This window comes from Acinonyx jubatus, chromosome E1 (assembly GCF_027475565.1).
Source record: "Acinonyx jubatus isolate Ajub_Pintada_27869175 chromosome E1, VMU_Ajub_asm_v1.0, whole genome shotgun sequence".
Classification (NCBI taxonomy): Eukaryota; Metazoa; Chordata; class Mammalia; order Carnivora; family Felidae; genus Acinonyx; species Acinonyx jubatus.
This window is the reverse complement of record NC_069397.1, coordinates 7,442,621-7,470,112: the sequence shown is the minus strand read 5'-3', so window position 1 is coordinate 7,470,112 and position 27,492 is coordinate 7,442,621. Positions and strand designations below refer to the sequence as shown.

General features: G+C 44.2%; 1 long non-coding RNA gene across 1 annotated transcript in view; it reads left to right on the top strand.

Moving 5' to 3' along the window:
- The window catches only part of LOC106983012 (uncharacterized), a 229,432-nt gene that overhangs the window by 197,768 nt on the left and 4,172 nt on the right, over positions 1-27,492 (top strand). The gene's annotated exons all lie outside the window — the stretch shown is intronic.

Below are 27,492 nucleotides of genomic sequence, written 5' to 3'. Positions count from 1 at the left end.
CCCGGGCATAAGGACGTTCCCATCTCAAGGCTTTGGACTTTCCATTTCTGGCATTTGCTGGGCGAGAACACTTTTCCTCACCTCTTTCCGTAGCTGGATCCTTCACATCCAATGCCGTGACCTCAAAGAGGATCTCCTGATCCAACCTATTTGAAAGTGGCCAATTCCTCCTTCCTTTCCACTTCTGTAATATTTTCTTCAGGGCTCTGAGCCTACTCTGCAAATCTCCTGTTTCTCAAATTCATCTTTCTTCCCCCGTTATAATGTAAGACCCATGCCCCCGCGACCTGACCTTGTCCCCTATAGGCACATGGTAAGCACTCAGTACACATCCATTGAGTGCTGAATGCTAGGTCATACCAAGCATTTCTTAGGTGTCATGCATAGGTACTTTATAATCATATTATATGTCATCCTCGTACTGACCCTAAAAAATACAGGTTCAATTATTCCCATGTCATAGATGAGAAAACTGAGTCAGAGAGAGGTTAAGGGGCTTGACCAAAATCACCCAGTTGGTGAGGTTCACCCTCAGGAGCCTGGCCTAGAACCTATGCCTTAAGCCGCTCAGCTCTACTGAGAGAATCCGTGATAATTGGGTACCTTCTTCTATCTGACTGCCTTTGTCTTTACAGATTATAGACTAAAGGGTTCACTGGGGATGATAGAAAAGATGGCAATTCTTCCTTCGGGGGTTTCCTAGTAAAGCTTTCTACGTTGGATCTATGAGCAGAGGAAGGAAGTCCAATTTCTTCCCTAGCCATAGCCCTCAGGGACCCTTTGGGTTCTGTATGATTTCATTACTCTCTTCCTCTCCTGTGGTCTCCACAGCTCAGGGCTCCTGCTACTGTTAAGTTCTGCCCTCCCTTCCATTTCTTCACCTCTGCCAAGGACCATCTCTTCACGAGAGCAGTGGACCAGGGACGGATGAAGTTAGGAGGGGTGTGGTCCGTCAGTAACTACTGGTGGAAAGTTGGGCCTCCTTTTCTTCATCTGTAAAATCTGAGGGACAGTCTCTAAGGTCAACTTTCAGGTTTACAATATTATCACTCAGGAGGTGTTTTACTTAGCCCTTGACGGAGGGTTTTTCTCAGGTCCTCTTTGCCCTGTTTCCTCTCTGTCCATGCTCTCATTTCATGGGTCTTACATACCAACGTTGGAACAACATCATAAACCAGACCAGACAAATTCTTCGGATGCCAAGGTATTTGGCAGTATATGACTCCCCTCCAGGGAATTTCCAAAGTAAATTCATTCATCCATCCATCTATCCAAGAAATAATTACTGAGCACCTACTATGTGTAAGGTCTCATGTCAGGCGTTGGGAGTATACATGGTCTGGACCCTCATGGAGCCAGTAGGAATAAAGTTACTAATAGAAGAAAAATCACAGAAGTCAATGTGAGAATATCACAGTGACAAGTACCATCAAAGGGAAGTGTATGGTGGTGTGAGAACAGACATTGGGGGTGTGGAGGTTGACCTAATGGGGACAGTCAGTGGGGACTTTCCTGAAGAAACAACAGGTTCACCAGAAGACGAGTGGTAAGGATGTTGTAGCCAAAAGGAATGGCCTATGCAAAGATCCTGTGGCAGGAGGTAGCATCGCATGCTCTAGGACCAAAAGCTCAGTGTGCTTGTTGTGCAGAAAACATGGAGAAGTTAAGGATGACAAGTAAAATGTAGGGAGACCAGAAGTCAACAGGCCAAGGCATCTTAGCCCTCCTGCAGAAGACTGTCCTCACCCAGTTAGAGGTCCTCAGACATGGTTCTTCCTTAAGCAACCTATGAAAACTTTAGCTTGGAGAAAGGACAATTAAAATTCATTAGGGTTTGTTTTTTTTTTAATCCTTTCTACATAACTGTGCTAAGAGACTTCTTTGGAATCGAGAAGAAAGTCCCCATCCATTGTCAATCGGCACCAAGACCTGGACATAAGGAATCCAGCAAAGAATTCATTCCTGTCCTGCCCTTTCTGGCCATGTTGCAGAGGATGGCTGTGTGTGTTGTGGCAAACTTCCCGCTCCCAATCAACCAAATGAAGCTGTACAGACTGAATACAAAGCATTTGCTAGAGAAAGAAAACCAAAGAATCAGAGACGTGACCAAAAGCTAGAAGGCTTTGCCTCTCAGTTGCTCAGAGGGATCACGCAGAGGCTGTTTTCCTCTGGAGAAATAACATAATCAACAGAGGCTGGAAGTTCCAAAATAAAGTTTAGAAAAAAAAAATAAATGGAGGTGATTCAAAACAGTGGTAATTACCCATTCTTTCCCCATTCTAGATGACTCACACTGGATCAATAATCCAAATGACTTTCTTCTCATTAGTCCCAAATTGGAAAACTTTGCCAGGGTCGTAAGAAGGAGAGTTGATGTGTATTAGCTGAATTCAGTTTCGAATTCAGTTTCGTGGATGCTAAGTGCCCCCACAAGTTTAAAATAAAATACCTGCTTTACAGACTTGTCTATAATTCTCCATGGCAGAGGAGATAACTGAGCAAGCTATTGCGGGGGGTGGGGGGGTGGTTCTAAGCAAACAAACAAACAAAAATAATAATAATAATAATAATAATAATAATAATAATAAAACACCTCTGCTTCCATCATCTGGAAATTGAGATGCCGGCACATCAGTCTTGTGAAGTGTGAATGTTAGTGTGTTAAATAAACATTTTTAAAAAAAGGAACCCGCTTGACAGTTATTTTTAAGAGTCTGGCATATATATTTTTCCTTCATCCAAAGAGCTCAAAATTGGCTTAAGTGGAGATTAATTGAAAAAAGTTCACCTCCAGAGTATGATTAAGCCTGGAAAATTTTAGCCAATAGGGGAATTTTTCATAAAATTATGACTGAGTGGAAATAGTGCTATAATGGAAGTCTGTGTATAATGGGCACCATTAAAATTATATATGTATGTATTTGAGCATCGGCAGGTAACCGACTTACAGGGTTACAGTGCCGTGAAGGGTTTCTGGTGATATTATAAGCTACAGGCGCAAAGCTCAAGTCATCCAAATTCCTAAATGGAATTACAGTTAGATTAAAAAATATTCTTGCCATAATTATACACCAGGCACGGTTTGGATCTTACAATTAACTTCTCTGTGCACAGGCTTCGCCTACCTAGTAATGGGTAATCCGATTCATATGTAATGGAATCAGAGGATATTCAGAATAGGAAGCGGTCTCTGATTTCCTAGTTTGTTTTCAGTGCAAAATGCATGAGGAAACCAAATAAACCAAATAAACACGAGGAACGGCCATCTTATAAATACCGCCCGGCAGCAGCTTTGGTGATCCGTAGATACAAAAGTTCAGGATGGAGGCCAAAACTCCAGCGTCTTAGTCTAGTACTTTCCATGGTTTAGGATTTCATTTCTCCTCTGGTCAGCTTCTCACCTGCAGTTTATAGGGAATCCTAGAATTTTTATGTAAGAGGAGCGTAAGGGTGTCTCTTTGGTTGCAGGATAGGAGTAAGTAGGTAAAATGGGCTTTTCACGCTGGAATGTGGATCTGGGGGTCTTGAGGGCACAGATTCCAATCTATCGGGTCTGTGATGTGGCTCTAAGAGACTCCCAGGTGATCTGTTGTGTTGCTCCCAGGACCTCACTCTGAGGACCAAGGCATTAAGAGGACTTGACTCACAACTGGATTGGCATGAAGGCCCCAAATGTTCCTTAGATTGTGTGTGTGTGGAAAGCCTCTGGGGTGACTGATGAAGGTCAGGGGTACGTCCTTCCAACAAGCCCTTGGCTTGCCTCCTGACCGATCTCAGTGACAAATGGGTATTAAATATAACTGTGAGATCCCATCAGTAGGATCTAGACGCAATCAGTCTGAAAAGATCATCTGCCCATCTGCTGCGATTCACCCAGCATCCTGAACTCTACGTTTATTTCTTTCATCAGATTTGGGAAACTTTCAGCCATTATTTTCTCAAGTACTTCTCTCTCCTTCCAGAATAACCAATGGCGTGAACGTGAGATCTTCTTTGTCTTTTCTTTTTTCTTTTCTTTTCTTTTCTTTTCTTTTCTTTTCTTTTCTTTTCTTTTCTTTTCTTTTCTTTCTCTTCTCTTCTCTTCTCTTCTCTTCTCTTCTCTTCTCTTCTCTTCTTTTCTTCTTTTCTTTTCTTCTTGTCTTTTCTTTTTTCTTTTCTTTATTCTTTTCTTTCCTTCCTTCTTTCCTTTAACTTTTTTTTTTTAATTTTGTTTTAAGGTTTTATTTAGTTTTGACTGAGAGAAAGAGACAGACCATGAGCGGGGAAGGGGCAGAGAGAGGGAGACACAGAATCCCAAGCAGGCTCCAGGCTCCGAGCTGTCAGCCCAGAGCCTGATGCGGGGCTCAGATTCGCAAACCGTGAGATCGTGACCTGGGCCGAAGTCAGAGGCTTAACCGACTGAGCCACCAGGCGCCCCGAGATCTTCTTATTATAGTCCTACCAGTCCCTGAAATTCTCCTTTTTTTTTTTCCCTCTCTGTTATCTCTCTGTTGTTCAGATTGGATTTCTATTGTTCTGTCTTCCAAGTCACTGATTCTTTCCTCTTTCCGATCCTGGTATTGAGCCCATCCACAGAGATCTTATCAATGAATTTTCTTTCTTTACTTTTTATAGTGACTGTATTTTCCCATTTTAAATCTGCCATTTGGTTCCATTTCCCGGTGGATGGAGGCTTTTTGTTTCTGCATCTGTTTTAGGCTTTTTGTAATTGCTCATTGAAGCATTTTTATTAGGGCTGCTTCTGCCCGATTATTATTAAAAAAAATTTTTTTAATGTTTATTTATTTTTGAGGGAGAGAGACAAGCAGAACACAAGCAAGGAGGAGCAGAGAGAGAGGGAGACACAGAATCCGAAGCAGGCTCCAGGCTCCGAGCCGTCAGCACAGAGCCCAACGTGGGGCTCGAACCCACCAACCGCCAGATCATGACCTGAGCCGAAGTCGGACGCTTCACCGACTGAGCCACCCGGATACCCCTGCCTGATTATTTTAACATCTTCTATGTTGGTGTTGTCTTCTGCTACTCCCTTTGAGATCTCACTGGTTCCTGGTACAGTGAATGGTTTTCAGTTGAAACCCAGATATTTTTGTGTTACGATATGAAGCTCTGGGTCTTATTTAAACTTGCTGGTTTAACTGGGTTTTTTTCTGACACTGCTGTGGCAGGGGACAGGGGCTGTGTTCATGTTTCTGCCAGAGGAGATGAAAATGCAGGTGTCCATTGATGCTTAGGGGAGCAGGTGGATTCCTCCTCTCCCCCCGGGGGTCATAGGATTTCTAGTTCCCCTGTGGTCTCCACAGACACTGTGAGGGGCCGACGGGCTTCTCACCGGCCCGTGGGGATAGAAGCCCCTGCTCCTTACTGCCTTATTGTGGCAGTTCCCGGGGGGTGCACTGGGGAAGTTGGGCACGTTATTACAGCAGAGGTGGGCTCCTAGCCCCCTTTGCAGTTGGGGTTGGGTTGGGGCCACAGTTCTTCTCTACGGTGTCTGGCTGGAGTAGACAGGTCATTGCCTAAAAGTTTTCTGTCTTGTTACACTGCCCCTTTCTGCTCCTTTGACTGGCGAGGGGAGGCTCTTTGTGAGTCTGTTGCTGTCTCCTGCTGGCTTCTCCAGCCCCAAGGCTAGAACATATGATACAAAAAGAAAATTGGGGCCTCACTACTGTGCTGTGCCTCTGGTTCTGGGGTCCTCAGCAGCCCCCCTTCTTCTCTTCTCCTTCAGGCTCTTTTACTGTCCTTGTACTGAGTGGGAGAAGTACATTTACTCATCTCCCCGGAAGCAGAAGTCATTATAATTAGTTCGTGGCCATGATTTCATGTTCCTATGGAAAGACCCAGGTCCTAATTTACTTCTGATAGTTGCTGGTCCGGGTATAGGACACATGTCTTGGTTTAGTGAAGTGTGAATGCAGACATGAGTTAAACAGCCTCCCAACTCTGACTTTCAGAGGATTCACAGGGACTATATCTACATTACTTCGTTGATGTTTTCGCTTGTTTGTTTGTTTTTGTCACAGAAGATATATTTCAATGACCTTTTGCGTAGGGTGAGATTACTTTTCTCAACTTGTAAAAAAAACAAAAAAGAAGACTTATTGTCTCATATGGCGTCAGTGGTGTCAGAAAGATCCAGGTTCCTTCCATCTTTCTGATGTGGCAAGCTTAGCTTCCCTCAAGGGTGCAGCAGGGCTGCAGTAGCTCCAGACATCACATGCAGAAGGGGAGGGGGCACACTTGTGTATAATCATATTTATTAGAAGTCTCCCAACAAGGTTTCTCTGCACCGCGTTCGCCAGAATGGTAGCACACACGTGGGGCCAGTTATATAATTTGTAATAATTTGTGGGGCCCAGTGCGAAATTAAAGTGTGGCATCTCTTGTCCAACAGTTATTAAGAATTTCAAGATCACAGCGAAGCATTAAACCAAGTGTGGGGTCCTTCTGAGACCAATGCCCTGTGCAACTGTGCAGGTTACGTGCCCGTAAAGCTGGCCTTGTCCAGGCCTATGATGGAACTAATTTCAAAGAGAAAAGGGTCCTAGATTTATTGCCGAAATTTGGGGTACCAGCGGCCCTTCTTGAACCATAGGGAGAGAAGGATGGAAGCCAAAATAAAATCAAGGTGTTGTGATTGCAGGGGGGCTGGCGGTGCGGGAAGGCTTTCGGTTGGGCATCAATACCGTCCAGTTTGAGTGTGCGTCTTTCTGCTTGCGTCATATTTTACTACCTCCCCAAAGTTCCTAGTTCTGGATGTAGCTCAGTTCTGCCTCTTTGTGCATTTGAGCAAGTGTTTTCATTTCTCTGAATTTAAATTTTCTTATTCGTGAAATCAGAATCTGGGGTGTGGCCCTCATGGCCATGTTGTGTCCATCACCAGAGGGTGGAACCTTGACCCTCTGTCCGGATGAGGATTGCAAGTCTGTAATAATTTCTACTCCTTCTCTATTATGTGGTCAGGGATTTCCTTGGGCTGACGAGGCCCTGGGGCATGTTGGCACGCTCTGTTTCCTGCATGTGGGGGCTGAGGGAGGAGGTAGGGAAAAGGCTCTGTTTCTTGTTTCCGTCACAGATGGAGGGGCAGTGTGATGGAGGGAACTTTCATGTGAAGTGTAAGTCCTAGGCTGTGGCTCAGAGACTTGGTCCCCCATACCATCCGAGTCTCGGGCATGAGAATGGTGCCCTTTCATAGTATGTATTTTGGCTCATACGCTAGGCTACGTCTTAGAGCATGCGGTAGATGGTAAGTTGGCCACAGGTATGTCTCTATTTTCCGTAACCTTCTGTGTTACATTGTAGCTTCTCTCATTAAAAGTTGGAGATTTTAGGAGCACCTGGTGGCTCAGTCACTTAACTGTCCAACTCCTGGTTTTGGCTCAGGTCATGATCTCACAGTTCATGGGTTTGAGTCCCACATCCGGCTCTGCGCTGACATTGCGGAGCCTGCTTGGGATTCTCTCTCTCTCTCTCTCTCTCTCTCTCTCTCTCTCTGTCCCTCCCCTGCTCGCTCGCTCTCTCTCTCTCTCTCAAAAATAAATAAACTTCAAAAAAAAATTTTAAGTTGGAGATTTTATCTCCACCTGTGAATGTAGGTTGGCCTTATGACCTACTCTGGGCGATGGAACGGTCATAAACGTGGCTCAAGAAGAGAACTAAAAGCGCGCATTGGAACTCTGTCCTCGCTCTGGATTTTGGAGCCTTGAGACCGGCACATACCAGGCCGGGACTGCTTGGAGTTGGGGGTGCTGTAGAGCTGAGGACCCCAGAACAACCAAAACCAACCACCCACCAAACACCAGATCCGTGGAAGAGGTCATATCTATCCGTTTCCCATCGCTGCCGTAAAAATTAGCAGAAACTCAGTGTATCACGATCATGGGGGTGATATCCCATCACCTTTTCTATATTTTATTGATTAGAAGCAGGCCACAGGTCCTGCCCACACTCAGGGAGAAGAGATGACACAGCTGTGCGAACGTCAGGAGGCAGGGATCATGGGGGGTCGCCTTGAAGTCCGCCCACTGCTACCTCCAAAGACGTAGAGAGTGAACATAGGAGCTGTCTTCTTTGCTGTCCTCCAGTCAACAGATGTGAACTGCAGCCAGTCACTAATCCTCTTCCTCAAGGCTTTTGCCCCAGAAAGATCCAGGGCAGCTGACTGTTTTCAGGTCATTTGGATCCAAATGGAGAGGTGTCTTGGCAATTCGTAAAAATGACACTGCGTCTCATGAGGATAACTCTAGTCAAAATCACCCTCAGTGCCCTTCCGTGGAAAACGTGTCTTTTCTCTGCTCTTACTTCCACGTCTCTTAGAATAAGGCTTCTACGGGGCTCCTCCAAGACGGTTAAAGATGTGCTTGACAGGCTTTGCCTAATGGAGCAAAATAAAAATTCACTCGGGAAAGAAAAGTTGATCAAACGGCAGCTAGAAGGCGAGTTGGGTAAACGAACATGGGGAAGAACAGAACCCAGTCACGAGCTTCTAATTTTGATTACAGATAATTTTTTTTGAAAAAGCAGAGACTTGCATCTAAAGCCTTTGTCCCCCTCTCACACATCCCTCTGTTCACTGCGATGGTACTAAAATGGGTTAGAATGCACATTTTCCCGGGTCTTAATTTCTTTCAGCCTTCGCTCAAATTGCCTTCACAATGGCGCATCCGTATGTCCAAACAAACAGACAAGTGAGGAGATTAATGAATTGATCTTTGACCTGCTAAGTATTTATTCCGGGGCTCAGGGGGGAAGCGTGTCTGTGCCAATGAAAATCCCAAAACTGTCTCTGATAATTTGGTATTAAAGAGAGCTCTGTCAAATGCCTCTTGAGGCAGACAGAGCATCACCCTTCTCCTGACCCCAAGCTTCTTAGCCGTTATGTTCCCCCCCTCCCCATTCAGAAGGACTGCAACCTTCTTTTATTCCTTTACCATCCTTCCCCTAAAAGAGCTTTTCTTTAACAATACTGGCTGCCTTTTATTAAGCACTTACTACATCAGACACCGGGTTCAGCTATTTTCATCACCATCTAACATTCTTGAACACTCACCCTATGGAAAGCAATCTTATATTCTTTCTTTTAATTTTGGCACTAGCTGTATGAAGCAGGAATTTCTAAAAGAGCGTCCGCTATTTACTCCTTCCTTGAGTAAATGTCAGAAAGTGGAAGGGAAATGGAATTTTATTAAGAACTTGATTAGATGAATATGGCTCTTGGACATTTGCTATGTGTGTGTCCTTGTCACAGCAGCATAGGGAATAATTGGTGCTCCAAGCCAAATGCTGTTAGAAAGAGAGTCATTCTTTCTGGCCCTCTGATCACTCCTTAACTTCATATAGGTGTATGTAGTCGGCACATGCACATATACACTTGCGGGAATGCAAGCCCTCTCTTTCTTTTGCATCCAGGGCTCCTACAATGTGACAACACTGGGCTCTAGAGGAGAAAGGCACAGATGTGGATCAGGACGAGCCTCAAAATACACCAGAGTGGTTGGGTACGGAGTCGAATGATGAGTCTGTTGTGGCTGCTAGTGTCCAGAGATGATCTCTCCGTGTATCCCCTGTTATCACATGGCCGTCTTCTCCCGTGTGTCTGCGTGTCTCTTCTCTTCTTAAACCGACAGCAGTCATATTGGACGTTAATCAGCCCCAGCACATGGGAGTTGAGAGCCACGTAAGGCATGCAGATCATAGTGTAAGAGCCACAGATGACCTTTGAAGGCTTATTACAATGACACGACATGATCCATTTCCCTTGTGCAATCATCCGGCTATCAGTGCAATTAATAAACAGGTCATTTACATTATCGGTGCCAATTATTACCCAAGAACTTGTGTGACAGATATATTGGAAGGGGGGTGAGGGTCCTCAGGTGAATCTAGGCTGGCCCTGTAACTGTTACGGTGAAGAGCAAAGGAATACAGGTAACGTAACATTCTGGTTCTTTCGAGTTCAGGCTTTAACAGACTGACAGCTTCTGAATACTTCCTTTTTCAACTTCCTTCTTGGAAAGATGCTGCCATGTTGTAAGGAAGACCAAGCAGCTATGTGGAAGGGACCCCATAGAGGAGAACCAAGAACCTTCACCAACAGCCCCGGCTGAGCTCCCAGTAAGCATCCGTGGCCAACTATGTGGGCCTGGCCATTTGAGACTTTGTAATACTCCTGTCAAAACCAAAAGAAATAGAACCATCCATCTAACCGACAGATGTGAAAGAATAAACTGTTGTCCATTCTTTTTTTTTTTTTTAAGTTAATTTATTTATTTTCAAAGAGAGAGAAAGTGCGAGTGGGGAAGGGGCAGGGAGAGAGGGAGAGAAAGAGAATCTGTGTCAGCACAGAACCCGATGCAGGGCTCAAACTCTTGAACCGTGAGTTCATGATCTAAGCCGAAATCGGATGCTGAACCGACGGAGCCCCCCAGGCTCCCCTACGACTGTCCTGGGGGCCACCAGGAAAGACTGCTATGTTCTCCATGCTGCCGGCATGTTCCATACATGTACTCAATCTTTAGGGTTTCAGGAGCTACAATGCGCTGCAAAGACAGCTACATATCATTTGATTCCATGCCATTTCAATCTGATCGTGCTACCATTTTATTAATTTGTAGGCTCTAGATTACATTTTAATGGTCTGGTTTGCATTCTCCCGCCTCTATTTTTCTGGTTGATAGAATTTTAAAAGGATATCTGTTGTGCTAAAGATGACTTTTTACTTAGGACGCAAAGTCACTGGAATGTGTGCTAGCAATTTTTCTTAGGTAATAACCTCCCCTATCTTATCAAACCAGGCTTTGGTCGCAGAAGGGCTTTTTTTTAAATTCAATTGTTGTTTAACTTTGCCATTTGTTGACTGGCTGAATGAATAACTCCCTTTCACACCTCATTCTGACTCCTCACACATTTGTCTTTACCTCTGGAGAAGTCTGGAGTCTGGAGGCCTGGCCAGAGACTAATGAGAAATTCTGATGCTATTCTACAAGATTTTTAATAAAGAATCTATTTCCTCTAGTGGATGGAGTAAGGTGAAGGGAAGCCGTGTGCCAGGATATAGTTGCCGTCACCATCAATGGCAAATATTTAATGAGTGTCTCCTGTATTTAGAGTCCTGTGTTATGTCTGTGGCAGTGGTACTTAAGTGGGGGTCATTTTGCCTACGCTCATTTTCCGGAGAACATTTCTCAATGTCTGGAGACATTTTTAATTGTCACAGCTGGGGGTGGGGAGACACTGCTGACACCTACTGGGCAGAGGTCAGGAATACTGCTAAACACTTACAGTATCAAAGGCGATCCTTTTCAGCAAAGAATTACCAAGCCCAAAATGTCAGCAGTTCTGGTGTATGACTATGAAGACATTGAACCTGTACCCCTCTCGTCATGGAGCAGCACCAGGACAAAAGGAAATGAGGATGAATTATGGGTGGGATGAGGCATGAAACAGAGAGGGGTCAGCCAAACCTTGGCCCTCACCACACACAGTGTTTCATAGAGTAAAGTCATCCATAGTAAGGAAGGGCACTCAACTGTGAGACCTGATGACCACAAGGACAGAGACCGGAGGAAACGAAGAGTCATAGTGTTTCTCTGGGTTTGGGGTGGAGTCCTTGTTTTCGTTTTCATTTTTGTTTTTCTATATTCCTCCCTTTCTGGACAGAAATCTCATCTAGCACCATGGACTTTAAAAAATCTCTTGAGGCTGATGACTCCCAAATTTCTATCTCAAGACCAGTCTTTTCTCCTCTGATGTTTGGACTCACACACCCAAAGAGGTTGATTTTATACTTCCATGTGGATGTCTTGTAGATATCTCTAATGGAACATAGCCAAAATGGAGCCTTTGATTTTCTTTCCCAGACTTGTTCCCCATCCCCGCCCCCCCCCCCCACCAAATATTCCCTCTTCCAGTGAATGCTGCACCATCTTGCCAACTATTGAGGACAAAAACATGATTCCTCAAATTTTCTAAATACATACATCAAATAGGTAAGGTAATGGTTACCTTCATTCTTCCCTCTTGCCCCAGTTCCACCCAATTTAACTGTGATGCCCACATGGACATTGGATCTTGTCATTTCATTGTAATAGGTCTTCAAAGGTCATCCATGGCTTTTACACTATGACCTACATGCCTTATCTATCTTTCAAATCCCCATGTGCTCCAGCTGGTTAATCCAATATGACTAGTGCCATTATAAGAAAAGAAGAAGAGAGACACAGACACATAGGTAGAAGATGGCCATGTGATGACTGAGGCAGAGACTGGAGTGATGTGTCTACAAAGCAAAGATTGCTGGCAATACCAGAAGCTAGAAGAAGGAAGGAAATAGTCTTCCCTAGACCTTGGTTATTGATTTCTAGCCTCCAGAATTGTAGACAATAAATTTCTGTTGTTTTTAGCCTCCCTGCTCATGGTACTTTACTACTCCAGCCCTAGGAAACTAAGACAGACTCACTGCTCTCATCACGTCACTCCCTCTCAGTCACGCTGGCCATTCTTCTTCCTCACCACATCAAGCTCACTATTCTCTTTCTTTGGAAAAAAAATGTATTTTCCCTTGATGTTCTCGTGCTGATTCCTTCTTGTCATCCAGATAGCAGCTTAAATCTCACCTCCTCTGAGAGGACTTGTCAGAAAACCAAACCCAATGTAGTCAACACCCACTATCTATTCTGCACCACCTGGCACCTGGTTCCGATTCTCTGCTTACAATGTAACACTACATGACCCTTGTCTTACTCGTTTGTTTAGTGCCAGAGACCACCTCTGCATGTAAACCCCATAAAGCAAAATCCTCTTGTCTCCTGTGAATCCCTGGAATAGTTGCCCCCACTTTGCAGATACTCCATGAATATTTGTTTACCATAAATGGGCCAGTTACAAAAATGAAAAGGTCTTCACCAAAGTGAAGCTGGTTTGAGCAACCAGACAATCGGGAATAGACCAGGAGTAGTTCGACTGGATCTTTGAGACAGAGAGGGTAGAGGCTTTTTGATGAAAGGAGCAAGAATCCTCAAAAGAAGATCGCCCTCCTACCGGTGACGGGGATCTCAGCCCGTGTTCAGTGCTGAGCCTCCGGCGGGAGGGGACGTGATCGGGTGTGTTCCATCGGGCCCACCGCTTTTCCTCTGCAAATATTTATGCTCTGAGCTCCCCCTCGCCCAGGCCTGATGGGAGCCCGGGAAGGCTGTGTGCTAGCACAGGGCCTAATGGAGACATCACACTGCTATTAGCACAGATGGTTGTCATATGTATGCAAATGAGAAACAAATTGAATTTGGTGTCCTCTCTCACCAGCTGTCCTATCAAGGAACGCTCCCACAGCAGCCAAAGAGCTGCTGCTATACTACTCATCTGTCACCACAGATTAATTACAATGAGGACATTAATCACCATTTGTTTCTAGTACAAAGGAAAATATCTTGTTTTTCAAGTACGTCCTGTTAAAAGAAGGTGTCCGGCCTTGTAGAAACAAGGCCCAACAAGGGCTTGAGGCTTCATTAGTTAGGGACAAGAGGCCAACGGCTGGTGAGAAGCCCTAGGCTGTGCGCTGCCTTCAGAGCTATTGGCCAGTAAGGAGTCGAGGAGAGGCGGCGAGCCTGGGGAACAAGGAAGGACAACTAGCTAACTCTCACTTTATCTGATGCCCCAACGGCCTGCAGTTTAAAGGTGTTAATTAACTTTGGTTAGTGGATCTTCCAGCGGATCACAAGGCACCCAAAATAGGTGTTTCCGATGGACTATTATTACCATTGTTTGGTAGAAGGACAATGGGTAGGACACCAGCCAGAGATTCCAGAGACCAGCCTTCCCTCCTGACCATTTGTCTAGTCCTTGTTTAGAAATTGGATTTGAGTAATGGTTTTTCATCTATTGGGAAAGTCAGAACCCACGTGACTATTTAGTGAATACAATCGAAATAGATGTCTGAACATAACTTTACATACAGTTATGGTAGATGAATGGATTCTCTGAAGCCTTTCTACACTCATGTTAAGGAGGTTCTGATGAGGGGCACCTGGGTGGCTCAGTCGGTTGAGTGCCCAGCTCTTGATTTCAGCTCAGGTCATGATCTCCTGCTTCGTAAGTACAAGGCGCCCATTGGGCTCTGCACTGACAGTGTGAAGCCTGCTTGGGATTCTTCCTTTCCTTCTCTCTCTCTTTCCCTCCCCTACCCCCCCTTCTCTCAAAATAAATAAGATTTAAAAATTATTTTAAAAAAGAGAAGGTTTTGATGAGATTGTCTCTGCTCCCTGCTTTCCTTATATCACCACCGTGAGATTCGTTCCTTAACTACCCATCTTTAGCTTTTGTAGGTTGTGATGCTCAATTTTAGCCAGTCATGTGTTCATTCATTCATTCAACAAACATTTGGACGCTGTACTGGATGATAGACACATCTATCACCAGATGTCATCCTGGTTCTCATGATTTTACTACTGTCTAGTAGGCAGATAGACAGTAATCAAATAAGCACAAAAATACGTATGAAACTTCCATCATGAGTACGGACTGCCACAGAGAATCACATGGCACCATGGGAACATATAATAGGAAGATCCAACTTTCTCTGGAGTAGAGGAAGCTTCCTTGAAGAAAGGGCAATTACGTGAAGATCTGAAGTATGACGCATAGCTAACCAGGCAAACGCAGATGTCAGCAAAGTCCCCTGTGAAGAGAACAAAGCTTTAAGGTAGAAGAATTAATGGCTTGCTCAAGAAACTAAAAATAAGGGCAATACAAATGGTTTTCAGAGTGGCATGGAGAGATTCGTGACCAGAGCACAGGAGGGTCCTTGTAGGACCTCTTGTAGGTCCTCTTGAAGAAGACTGTCTTTATTCCAAGAACAATGGATAATCACCGCAGGGCTCTAAGCAACACAGGGAGCTGATCAGATTTGCATTTTGAAAAGCTTATTCATCTTTGACATGAGAAACATATATTGGTTCATGTAGTGTCCTTGGCTATGAAGAATTTTGGACCAAGAGTCAATCATCTTGGGCTTCCATACTGGACCAGGTAAGGGATTCGACAGAAACAGGGTATTTTTCTATAGAGTAACTCCCAGGTATAATAATGAGTGAGGGGGGGAATTCAAAGGTTCAGTGTTATTTCAAGAACTGAAATACAGTTGGGTGGAGGGGAATCAGGAGCATTTAAGTCAAGTTTTGTAGGAGTCTTCTCTTCAGAGGATACAGGGTCAGTTTTTTGGGAGTCGGGAATTTCACAGGGGAGACGAACCAAGGTGGAAAAGTGAGAACAGAGAAATGAAGACGGCAAGAGGGGTGCATCTCAGGGGCATACGTGAAGGAGAGGAGAAATCACCCTTGGGAATTTAAGCTGTGCTGCCTGCCAACTTCTAGAAGAAGGTTTTTCAAGGTTGGCTAATCAAGGTTTCCGGGTTGACAATGGTGTTAGTAGAAAAACAAGAAGCTGCTCTTCACAGTCAATAATTAACATGAAATTTGTGTTAATTCTAACCAGTATGTGACCACATACTTTAACCACAGTATATTAAAGGAGGCCTGTGGGAATAAAGTCACATCAACAGCAGACACTTTAACCTAGCATAAAAAGTTGACAGAAAGTAGCAATTATATTCTTTGTGTTGTATAAAATAGAATTCTAGTTGCCCAAAGGAGCAATGAAAATATTGGAGAGAAAGGAACGTCTGATAGATTACAGAAATCTAACCGGAGGAAAACAGTTTTATTTTATTATTATTTTTTTAATATGAAATTTATTGTCAAATTGGTTTCCATACAACACCCAGTGCTCATCCCAAAAGGTGCCCTCCTCAATAAGGAAAATAATTTTAAAAATATACGTAAAGATATTCATCAAGAGATGGGGGGGAAAAAATCAACCCACCCCCACAAGAGTAGTGATTAAAAAAATAGTCAACTATACAAAGGACCACTATGCAGTAATTTTTTTTTATTTTTTTTAATCTTTATTTATTTTTGAGACAGAGAGAGACAGAGCGTGAGCGGGGGAGGGGCAGAGAGAGAGGGAGACACAGAACCGGAAGCAGGCTCCAGGCTCGGAGCTGTCAGCACAGAGCCGGACGCGGGGCTCGAACCCATGAAAGTGAGCTCACGACCTGAGCCAAAGTCAGATGCTTAACCGATTGAGCTACCCAGGCACCCCTATGCAGTAATTTTAAAAGGACGATTGAGATGAATATTTATTCGCGTGAAAATATGTCCATGGTATAATCCACGGAGTGACTTAAAAATATTATTTTTCACTGTTCGATCCTATTGATATAAATAAATATTTATAGAAGCCTGATCAGATGGGGACTATCTTACCTCTTCGCCACCAAATTTACAGACCTGACTAGTTTGTGTGTTCTCCATCTTCCCTCTTGGTTCCAAAGAGGAGGGATCCCCGTTCCCATCAAAGGCTGACCTTGATTTTGACTCATCTGGACTCCATGCCTTCTTGTTTCCCCTTACGGCACCTGCAGGAACCATGGTTTTCTCCTTCCTCGTGAAACTCTTCTTTTCTGTTAGGACATCCCCATCACTGTAGTCAAAAGCTCTCCATTCTCCCATCTCCTACAGCCGCTGCTGCATCATTTATGCTCATCTCTTCAGAGCAGAACTCAAAAATGTCGCTGTGAAGTTCTTTCCACCGCAGCTCACTCCAGTCTGGCTTCTGTCCCTACCACTCTTTTCAAGGTTGCAAACCGCTTCCCTGTTGTCACATGCATTGGTCACTTCTCTAACCTCATCTGATTCACCCACGGGCATGTGGTACCATTGACCTTCTCTCAAAACCCTTCGTCTCTGGCTTTCTTATCTTCAATGGCCACAACTTCTCAAATCGATGTCCGATGTCGACTGTTTCAAAGTTTGCCTGAGATGCCTCTTTCCCAGATTCGGTGCTCTCAACTCTGCCTGTACATAAGCATCATCTGGGTTTGGCTTCTAAATGCAGGGCTGCCTGGGCCCCAGACAAGGGAAATGAGAATCTCCAGGTGTGGGACTCTGGCTTTCACAGGTTTTTGATTTTTTGATTTTAGAGAAAGCACGAGCAGGGAAAAGGGACAGAGGGGACAAGGGAGAATCTCCAGCAGGCTCCAGACTCAGCTCAGAGCCCCACACGAGGCTTGACCCCACGACCCTAGGATCATGACCTGAGCCCAAATCAAGAGTCAGATGCCCAACCGACTGAGCCACCCAGGTGCCCCCTGGCTTTGGCAGGTTTTAAAAGCTTCCCAGGTGACCCTTACGTGCACTCAGAGCTGAGAACCACTGCCCTATGTGGTCTCATTCAGTTCCACGGTTTTACATGTTATTATCATAAGGCCAAATTACTACTAAATTTATAACTTCAGCCCCTGGGCGGAGCTCCCTGGGAGAACGGAGCCAGTTTAGTCTGAAGGGAACTCCCTGTCCCTTGATGGCCCTGCTCTCGTCCTGGGACTGGGGGCGGGGCGATCGACGCTAACATAGCAAGAGAACCACACTGGACTTCTTTGACATCTCACACTCAGCATTCAGAAGAGCAGAACTTCTCGTTCAGAAACATCTGCACAGATTTCACAAATCCCTTAACCTTCACTGGCTCCACAGTGACATCCAGTTTGGCTTGGACAAAAGATGAATAGAGACAATAATGCCTTCATTCTAAATCCTTATTGGCTGTGCAAGCCTCTCTCATGCTACTCCAAGTTTACAAGGCTTCCATATGAATATGACCTCATGTTCACCTCCCCCCCCACCCCCCGCCCACCATCAATAGCACCAGGTAAATTCTCCTTTGGCTACTTTGCAGTTCTGTACCGTTAGGATCTGGGTCAATCTGTTCTCTGGTAACTGCCTTCCCGTCCTATTCCAGACTCTCAGGGACACTTGCTAGTTTTTTCGAGGTGACTCCCTATTCACTCCCATATCCTTGTGGGATGGTTAATTTTATGTGTCAAGTTACCTGGCCCACAGCTACCTTGTTTGGTCAAACAAGGTATTGGTCAAATACCTTGATATTTGGTCAGCCATTATTCTGGGTATTTCCCTGAGAGTGTTTTTGCATGGGATTGACATTTGAATCAGTAGGCTCAGTAAAACAATCGCTCTTCCCAATGCAGGTGGGCCTGGAAAAATCAGTTGACGTCCTCAGCAGAACAAAAAGTCTGACTGTCCCCCGAGTAAGAGAATTCCCCCTGCTTGACTACCTTCAAACTGAGACATCAGCTATTTCCTGCCTTCAGCCTCGAATGGAAACATTGGCTTTTCCTGGGTCTTGAACTGTTTTAAGGCCTCCTAAAGCGGGCCTTATCCGTGGCTGAATGGAGTTCTTTTAAAATGTGCCCAGGGGCGCCCGGGTGGCTCTGTCGGTTAAGCGTCTGACTTCGGCTCAGGTCATGATCTCGTGGTTTGTGAGTTCGAGCCCCGTGTCGGGTTCTGTGCTAACAGCCCAGAGCCTGGAGCCTGCTTCAGATTCTGTGTCTCCCTCTCTCCCTGCCCCCCCCCCCCACTTGCACTCTGTCTCCCTCTCTCAAAAATAAATAAACATTAAAAAAATATATTAAAACGTGTCCATAACAACACCTACCATTTATGAAGCTCCTACTCCATGTCTGCCATTGTAAACTGTATCACCTCTGGTCCTTGTACAAATCATTGCAAAAAGAAGTAAATGTTTTTGTGAGCTCAAAGTCGCAGAGTTGACCAGCAGCAGAGCGGGAATGTAAACAGCAATGTGTGATTTCTGAGTCAGGGCCCTCTCCTACCCATTTCATACTGGACCCACCTATCATCGCTTTCCTGTCCGTGTGCCTAAATGCAAACTGCTGTTAACATCCTTCTCGAAAGGTGGGTGCGACACAAGCTTACGCTTCTACATGTATATCTATATGCACATGTATTATTTTGGTGGGCATAAATAGTACCACACTAGACCTAGCTTTTTCTTTTTTACACTTTGCTTCTTACTTTAATGATAAATCATGGAAGTGGGGTCCCTATCAGCGTAGTTGGAGAGCACTTTTTTTTTAATGTTTATTTATTTTTGAGAGGGAGACAGAGCGTGAGCAGCAGAGGGACAGAAAGAGAGAGGGAGACACAGAATCTAAAGCAGGCTCCAGGCTCCGAACTGTCAGCACAGACCCCAATGTGGGGCTTGAACCCACAGACCAGACCACGAGATCGTGACCTGAGAGGAAATCAGATGCTTAACCCGCTGAGCCACCCAGGAGCCCCTGTCACCTTTTTAAATACTTTTTTTCAAATTTACTTGCCCTTTTGTGGACTAGAGGAGTAAAGTCAAGCCCCTATGATTGTGTCTACTTATCTAGGTATTTCCTGTTCATTTCCTTTATGATATGATAATAATACATAATAACAGTAATAATGCTGTTATTTGGCAAATAGTCAATAACTTTTAGGGCTTCAAACTTATTCTTTTCAAATGTTCTTCTTTGATTCATTGAAGTCTTTTTACCTGGAATGTAATTTTATCTCTTAAGATCCTGACCAATTTTTTGTTTGGGTTTTTATTTGCCTGTCTTTGTGTATTCAACCTTTCTTGGTCCTTTTGAGTTAGATTCATCTATTCACACAGTACAACTGGGGTTTTAGGGATTCCTGGGTGGCTCAGTCTGTTTAAACCTAGGACTCCTGATCTCAGCTCAGGTCATGATCTCATGGTGTATGGGATTGAGCCCCACATGAGGCTCTGCACTAACAGGACAAAGCCTGCTTGGGATTCTCTCTCTCCCTCTCTCTCTGCCCCTCCCCTGCTCACACTCTGTCTCTCTCTCAAAAATAAATAAGCATTAAAAAACAAAATTAAAAAAAAAACCTGGGGTTTTTCTCTGTGATTGAGCCTCTTTTTTTTTTTTTAACGTTTATTTCTTTTTGAGACAGAGAGAGACAGAGCATGAACAGGGGAGGGGCAGCGAGAGAGGGAGACACAGAATCAGAAACAGGCTCCAGGCTCTGAGCAGTCAGCCCAGAGCCCGACGCGGGGCTCGGGCTCACTGACCGCGAGACCGTGACCTTAGTCGAAGTCGGACGCTTAACTGACTGAGCCACCCAGGCGCCCCGAGCCTCTTTTCTTTTAAAGAGTGAGCGGTGGCCATTTATATCACAACAAATAATGTTTTTGTAGTTCCATAATACATTTTATGTTAAGTCCTGTGTTTTTCTTGATCTCTTATGTGGGTGTTTTTTAAAATCTGTGTCTATCATTGAATTTTCTTGGCACCTGGAGTGTGTTTTGATAATTTTGAAATGTTATACTTCAAGAATTCGTTTTGTAAACGTAAAGATGCATATTATACATTTATGTATGGCATCTAAATATCTATGTAAACATTTAAATATCTACAAAAAAAACCCCAAAATTGGTATGCTACAGTATCTCCACGTTTTCCCCTTAGCTTCAACAACCCAGTTTTAGTTGACTACTATTTTTCAGTGTTTGTCTTATAGCTGTTAAGTATACTTATAATTTCATGACTCAATATTCCATCTTTTTAAAAAAACTTTAAGCTTATTTTACTTATTTTGAGAGAGAGATGAGAGAGAGAGAGAGAGAGACAGAGGGAGCATAGGAGGGGCAGAGACAGAGGGAGAGGGAGAGAATCCCATTGTCAGCACAGAGCCTGATGTGGGGCTCGAACTCCCGAACTGTGAGATCATGACCCGAGCCAAAATCAAGAGTCAGTTGTTTAACTGACTGAGCCACCCAGGAGCCCCGATATTCCATCTTGAAATGATGTCTTGCCTCACCCTCCATGGCTTTTGAGCTTCTGTCTGCCTTTTCCTTCACATTTTTGTTGGTGATTTCATTTAGCACATTTAGAGTTTGAATTACTTTTTATTCTGAACCATTATCCACTGTTATTTTAATCTTAGCCCTACAATTTCATTAGTCTTTTTCCCCCATTTATTTCTAGTTAGCTGAGGTTTATCCTCTGATAGTTTTTCTTCTTCTCCTTCTCCTTCACCTTCTTTTTCTCCTTCTCCTTCTTCTCCATCTTCTTTTGGAAATACCAATTATTTTTAAAGTATAACATTTGTACCTTTCTTGTCTATTCTCACCTCTTCCATTCTTTTAAACTCTGCTTATTCCAAGTCATTGTCCTTCCTTTCCTTGCTTCTTTTGTCCGCATCCCTTACCACGTTTGCGATGGTGTTTATTCCCCCACGTGCGACTCTTAATGTGTGGCCTTTGTGGATTTAGTTTTCTTTCATTCTTTTCCCCTAATAATTTCCAACTCATGTTTTATTTCTTTCTATCACATCACTTATCCTTCTCGAGCCCTTGTATGTATGCTTTGTGTTTTTAGCTAATAAAGGTGACTGTTTCATTAGGGTTCTTATTGAATGATATGCTTGATTAATTTTCCTCAGCCCCATGGCAACATTTTGTTGGTGAGTGTTCCTCGTCTTTCATTTGTCTTTCTTGTTCTTTTTTTCTACTCATCGTTGAGCAGGTGGAATCCTTCCTGGCCCTGCAATTTGTAGGAGGTGGGGAGAAATGCTCCAGGCTTGCAGAAATTCTCTTCATGATAATAGGTTTTATTTAAAAAAAATTTTTTTTAATGTTTATTTATTTTTGAGAGAGAGAGAAAGAGACAGAGTGCGAGCAGGGGAGGGGCAGAGAGAGAGGGAGACACAGACTTGGATGCAGGCTCCAGGCTCTGAGCTGTCAGCACACAGCCCGACACAGGGCTCGAAACCACAAACTATGAGATCGTGACCTGAGCCAAGGTCGGACATTGAACCGACTGAGCCACCCAGGCACCCCATCATGATAATAGGTGTTAAATGTGAGCAGGCTCTTCTAGTAAGTACTTCCCCCTGACCATGCAGGGTTGGCAGTGAATGTGCTGTGGGTAGTACAGATGTCTTTCTCCTTCACTCCACTCCCTGCAGAATGGCTTGCCTATGTGATTCCTCACCCTGCCCCACCTTCCTCATTTCTACAGAGTGCCAGATCAAGTTGAGAGAAACTTCCCCTACCAACCTGCTCACTTACCTCAATTTTTCCAAATGGTTTCCCCACCACTCCCATTTCCATTGGAAAAGTGCTCTGCCAACTTCACTGGAGATGAGATATGTAGCCTTGAGTACCCTCTCTGCCTCTTCTCCAGAGTCAGATCTTCATTTCATTTTCTTACATCCAGTGGATACTCATCATTCACAGATTCTGTGTTTGTGAATTTTCCCTTTCACTAAAATTCATGTGTAACCCCCGAATCGAGACCTGTGGCACTTTTGTGGTCATCCAGGGACATGCTTAGAGTGACGAGCATGAATTCACTCAACACACACACAGTCCTGGCTGAGGTCGAACAAGGTGACACTCTGTTTTCTTAGCTCAGCTTTCAGACTATAAACAAGTATCCCTTTTAGTGCCACGTTATTTGCATTTTGGAGCTGGTTGTTGATGACTTTGCTGTTTAAAATGGCCCCAAACACGGTGCTAAAGTGGTGTCCAGTGTTCCTAAATACAAGAAGGCTGTGCTGTGCCTTATGGAGAGACTACATGAGCTGGAGAAGCTTTGATCAGGCATGATCTGGCCATGAGTTCAATGTTAATGAATCAGCAATACCAAGTAAGGAGTTTTTAAACAGAAACACACAAAAGACAAGGTTAAGTATGGATTGATTGATGAAAATGTAGTGACCGGGGGCTTACAGGACCCTATCCCTGTGTTTCCCTTGGAAGCATTGGTTCAGTACCCACTAATTTGGTGTTCTCGGTGACTTTACAGAACAGAGCTACCACAAATAACCAGACACAATTGTATTGTCATTTTAGGGTACTGATGTCTCCCGGTTACATCCAGGGCAGAGTTTTTTTGACCGTCCTTGTTTTTTGGTTGTTGTTTTTTTTTGTTTTTTTTTTTTTTTTTTTGCTTGGGGTGATTTATGAGAAAAGCTGGGGGTAATTGCCATGTCTTGCCATTGTAGACCTGGGTAGGGCTTATTTGAAGGCTTTATCTTTTAGGCAAATTACCCTGAGAAGGTGGAGGGTGCCGGGCAGGAAGCTGAGGGTCAGAGGAGAGAGAGCTGAAGAGAATGGGGAGAAAATGAGGAGGCTGAGAAGGGAGTCGGTCACAAAGCCCCCTGGGTAAGTCCCCGAGCACGAGTATTCGCAGTCAGGTAGTTTAAAGTCTGATCTGGACGCCGCCATTTGTTACCTCTGTGACGCTGGATAGGTTATTGAGCTGGGAGTCTGTTCCCTCTTTTGCAAATGTTGATCATACGGCACAATTGTGAGATTATATATTTAAAGACTGTGTATGGAAAGCGTCTGTTACCCAGTAGGAACTCAGCGTTTATGAGTTCACTCCTCATTCACTTAGGGAGGCAGCCTATTTGGGAAAGCTCATACAACTGCATTTCTGACTTCTCTCAGAATCGGTTTATGATCCATGCCCAACAAAATCAATCTCAAAGTCACACTTGTTTATTACCCAAAGTGCTATTACCCTGCTTGATCACTCTCCTTGTCGCCGGGCTTGGGAATGAATAGCTCTCAGCTATTTTCCAAAATCAGATCTACTCTGAGCAAATGAAGATTTGCCCCCAGTAACAATATTAGAGAGGGCATGCTGCAGCTTTGAGGGCACGGAGGGATTCCGGAGATGTGGATACCAAGACATCACTGCTTATGCACAGCCTCGCAGGGTTCCTGCATAAAAGGAGGCAGCACATATCAGGATGCCAAGGTTCTGACATGTTTATTCTTTCACCATCAGCCTAATGTCATTAGTGTTACACCTGGTAGGTCTCAGCTGGTGTGGCCCAGCCAATTAGGCTCAGGAGACCTCCCATGATGGTGTGAAAATTGGTGACACAGTCAGGGGGTTACTCCTGACTGGGGTCCCGCTGCTGTCTGTTCACCAGCCGTGTCCCAGAAGTGTCTGTGTCAGGGACCTGACAAGCAGGTGAGGGCGTTCCGGGGCTTTCTCTAGAGGGGACTTGACTTTCCCAGGCAGGAAATGTTTTGGTCACTCTGTCCTCCGATCAGGAATTAGAGTCACTGGATGGAAAGAAAGAAGCAGACAGAAGACAAGACTTTGGTGGTATGATCAGAATTATAAGGAAAGGTTAAGACTCTGCTTCTCCCAGCAGGAGAGTTTGATACGGTTAGGGATATGGAAGGACAAGGAAAGAGCCCAGATCAACCCTCTGGACTCATCGCTGGCCACACAATTATGCTTTCTGCGTTCTCTCTTATGCTAAACGTGGGTCCTCTTGGCCTCCCTCCCCCGCCTCCCAAAAGTGATGATAATGCTGCTTACTCCCCTTCCACAAATGCTCCAAAACTACGGGGGTCCTTCCCACAGTTTATCAGTCAGTGGCACTCTAACCCTGTAGAGTGATTCTGTTATTTCATCCATCCAACAGAGGAGTTAACCGAAGATCAGCAACGCTGAGGAACTTCTCCAAGGTCACCCAGCTGGCAATGGCAAAACTGGGGCTCAAATCTGAATCTTTCTTACTGCCCAAGTTCAGGCTCATTTCATGCGCAAGGGCTGCGGTGAGGTCCTGCAAACACGGGCAGTGGTTGGAAGTGCCTGTGTCCCTTTTCTCACTGGGTGAAACCAGTGGTCCTCTGCTCTGGCTACATACAGAATTACACAGACATCATGGACCTTAGCGATGCTGTCTTCCTGGAGGGAGAGCCCTTCAGCCTCATTTTGAAGTCCTCATTGTATTCTGAAGAGTAAACTCCTTCTCTTCTGTACAGAGTACGAATATAGACGCTATCTGAAAGTTTGAGACGAAATATGAAGAATTGGCTTTTTAAGTACAGGAGACTGTATTGCCCACCCAAAACTCTTGAATCATCTTTTGGCATGCCCAAAACACCAAGCCAGTTCAGTTAGGCAAGAAAGGGGCATTATTAGAATGATCTTGGAGTATTTCATGAAATCAAATGATGGAGGCATCTGAAATTTAGGAAGATATTAAATCTCTGGAGAAGCCAGAATAATATATATGTCCTATCTATCTATCTATCTATCTACCTATCTATCTTTCATTTGTTCCACATTTTGGTGTTACTCTTCTCTCTTCTTATATACAAGTAGTGCCCAAAGTGTGGTGTGCAGACCAACAGAATCAACATTACCGCAAAGCTTGTTACAAACGCATATTCTCAGACCCGGCCCCGGAATCAGAAACAGGGTTAGGGCTCAGCAATGTGTATTTTTACAAGCCCTTATAGTAATTCTACTGCTCAATAAAGATTAAAGAAGTGTTGCTATGGTCCACATCCCTCAGTTTTCCACGTGACAGAAAATAGCCCATGACATCACCCATCTTTTACACGCTATGGGTTCAGCCGTGTCAAAAAGTCTGGGTTGACTGTCATTTGTTCTCAAATTAAAATTTATTTAGAAGGGACCCACTGATTGAGTTTTGATTATCAACCCACAGTTCCTGGAGCATGAACTACAGTGGATAGAAGTAGATAGAGGGGTAGAAGTGGATAGAGAAGACAAGTACCATTGTATAGACATGGCTACTCCAACCGCAACCAGATAAATGGTAGAGAAGGGGGCAATACCCAGGGGAAAGATGCTGGGTGAGTGGTCTAATAATAAGCACAGAAATCGTAGCAGTAGCAGTAAGAAGTATTAGCAGCCGTGGTAATACCTACTAGTAATCAATGAGTATCGACTCTTTGTCAGTCCTAGAGCTTGGCGTATTCTCTATAGGTTTTATCTAATTCTCACAACATCCCTGCAAAATAGGAAGTATTGATATTCATATTTTACGGATGGAGAATGGTTTAAAAAACTTGCTTGAACTGATATACCCGGTAAGCAGGGGAAGAATGTGGGCAATCTGTGACTTGGCCACACCGCTGTGTCCCAGCTCTAGATTTTGTCTGCTCTTAAGGGAAACAGGCCTTAGTGCGTGGGGTAGTTTGAGACTGGACAAGGTGATGTAGAGTGTCTGCAATTTACTCTGGCTGGGGTCAAGGCCAGCTAGACATAGAAGATTAAAGGCATTTTCACTACGCCTACGACAGGAGACCACACAGGGACAGAAAATGTCCCAGAGACATAACCAGTGAGGCTCTAAATGAGAGACTTGACTTGCAGTCAGTACTTTCTTCTTGAAGTCCCCTCTCTATACTCCTCTGTAGCTTTGTGTGCGTATCACAACCATCTGAGATCGGATGTCCTGAAGGGACCGGTTCTTGAATACTATCGTGTGATGATGGGGAAGCCATTTCAGGAGAACTAAGGGCTTAAGAGTTTTGCACTTTCTTGCTCACCTGGCATATTTGAACAACCTTACTGTTATTTATTTATTTTTTTTGCAATCATGTCTTTTAATTTGCCCCACCTGTGTCTGCTCCGTCCTAGCCTCAGCCCCTCTCCCGATGCTCTAGAAACTTCCAATATATTTTTCTAGAACTCGTCCCTCCCCCAGCCCAGTGCATCAGGACACTCTTCCTGTTCCAGTGTGGCCCCTTCTGCCAGCTGTCCTTCCCCGACACCAGGCTCCCTACACCCTGTCCTTTGGGTTTCTTTTCTCCCCTGTTCTCCCACCAGTTTCTCCTCTTCAAAATAAATCTGGACTATAAGCCTGCCTGCCTGTCTTTCCACACTTGATCTTAGCCAAAAGGCCCAGAAGCGATATGCCTGCCTTTCTTTCCTTCCCCCACTCTTCCGTCCTTTTCTTTCTCACCTTGCAGGCAGCTATACAGAGAATCGGATTTTCCTCTTCTTGTAGCAACAACAAGAATACTCAAGAGCGTTTTATTTACTAAGAACAGAGGAAGGATGCTATCTTGTCTGGAATGGCCAGGAACAACTGATCCAATGGGGAGCTTTTCATCACAGTCCCCACAGGGTACCTTGTGATGTTTTAATGGTCAAGACCAAACTTAATTCAAATCCAGCAGGCATTATTAGAAGTCATGTTGCCTAGTATGTCTTTATTGCTCTCATTTTAAATTATGAAGTGTAATAAGGTCACATTTCTGGAAATAGAACTCAGTAAGATACATTGGTTTAATTTGTAAAAGTAATCTCCCTTCATAGACGATATGTTTCATTCCACTTCAGCTAAAATCCACATCAATAGCAGAAAAATGTAACAGGCTTCAATTAGCCTCAATAATCCTTCTACATGATGATGAACAGGAAAAAAAAAGAAGCTGGTATTTCATATCTTCATCATTTAAGGACTTTGATGATACAAAAGAGATTGGCTCTATTTATTTTCCTATTGCAGTACATGTCTTCTTGAAAGGTTGTAATATGATAAAATGAATTTTAATAAAACGGAGGTGGAAAGGATTCCTTGGAACTGAGTCAAGAAACTTTCAACTGGGTAGCAGAGAAGATGCAGGAGATCTTTCTGCAAACTGGAGGCTGGAATTGATCTGTGCTTGCATGAGCTTGGCTTGAAAACATGAGCAAAGCTCCAAGTATCGGGGAGAATCCTTGGCCTTGGGGAGTTGTGGATGGAATATTTCAGTGTTGAAAATCTCACTCGTAAACTGCTC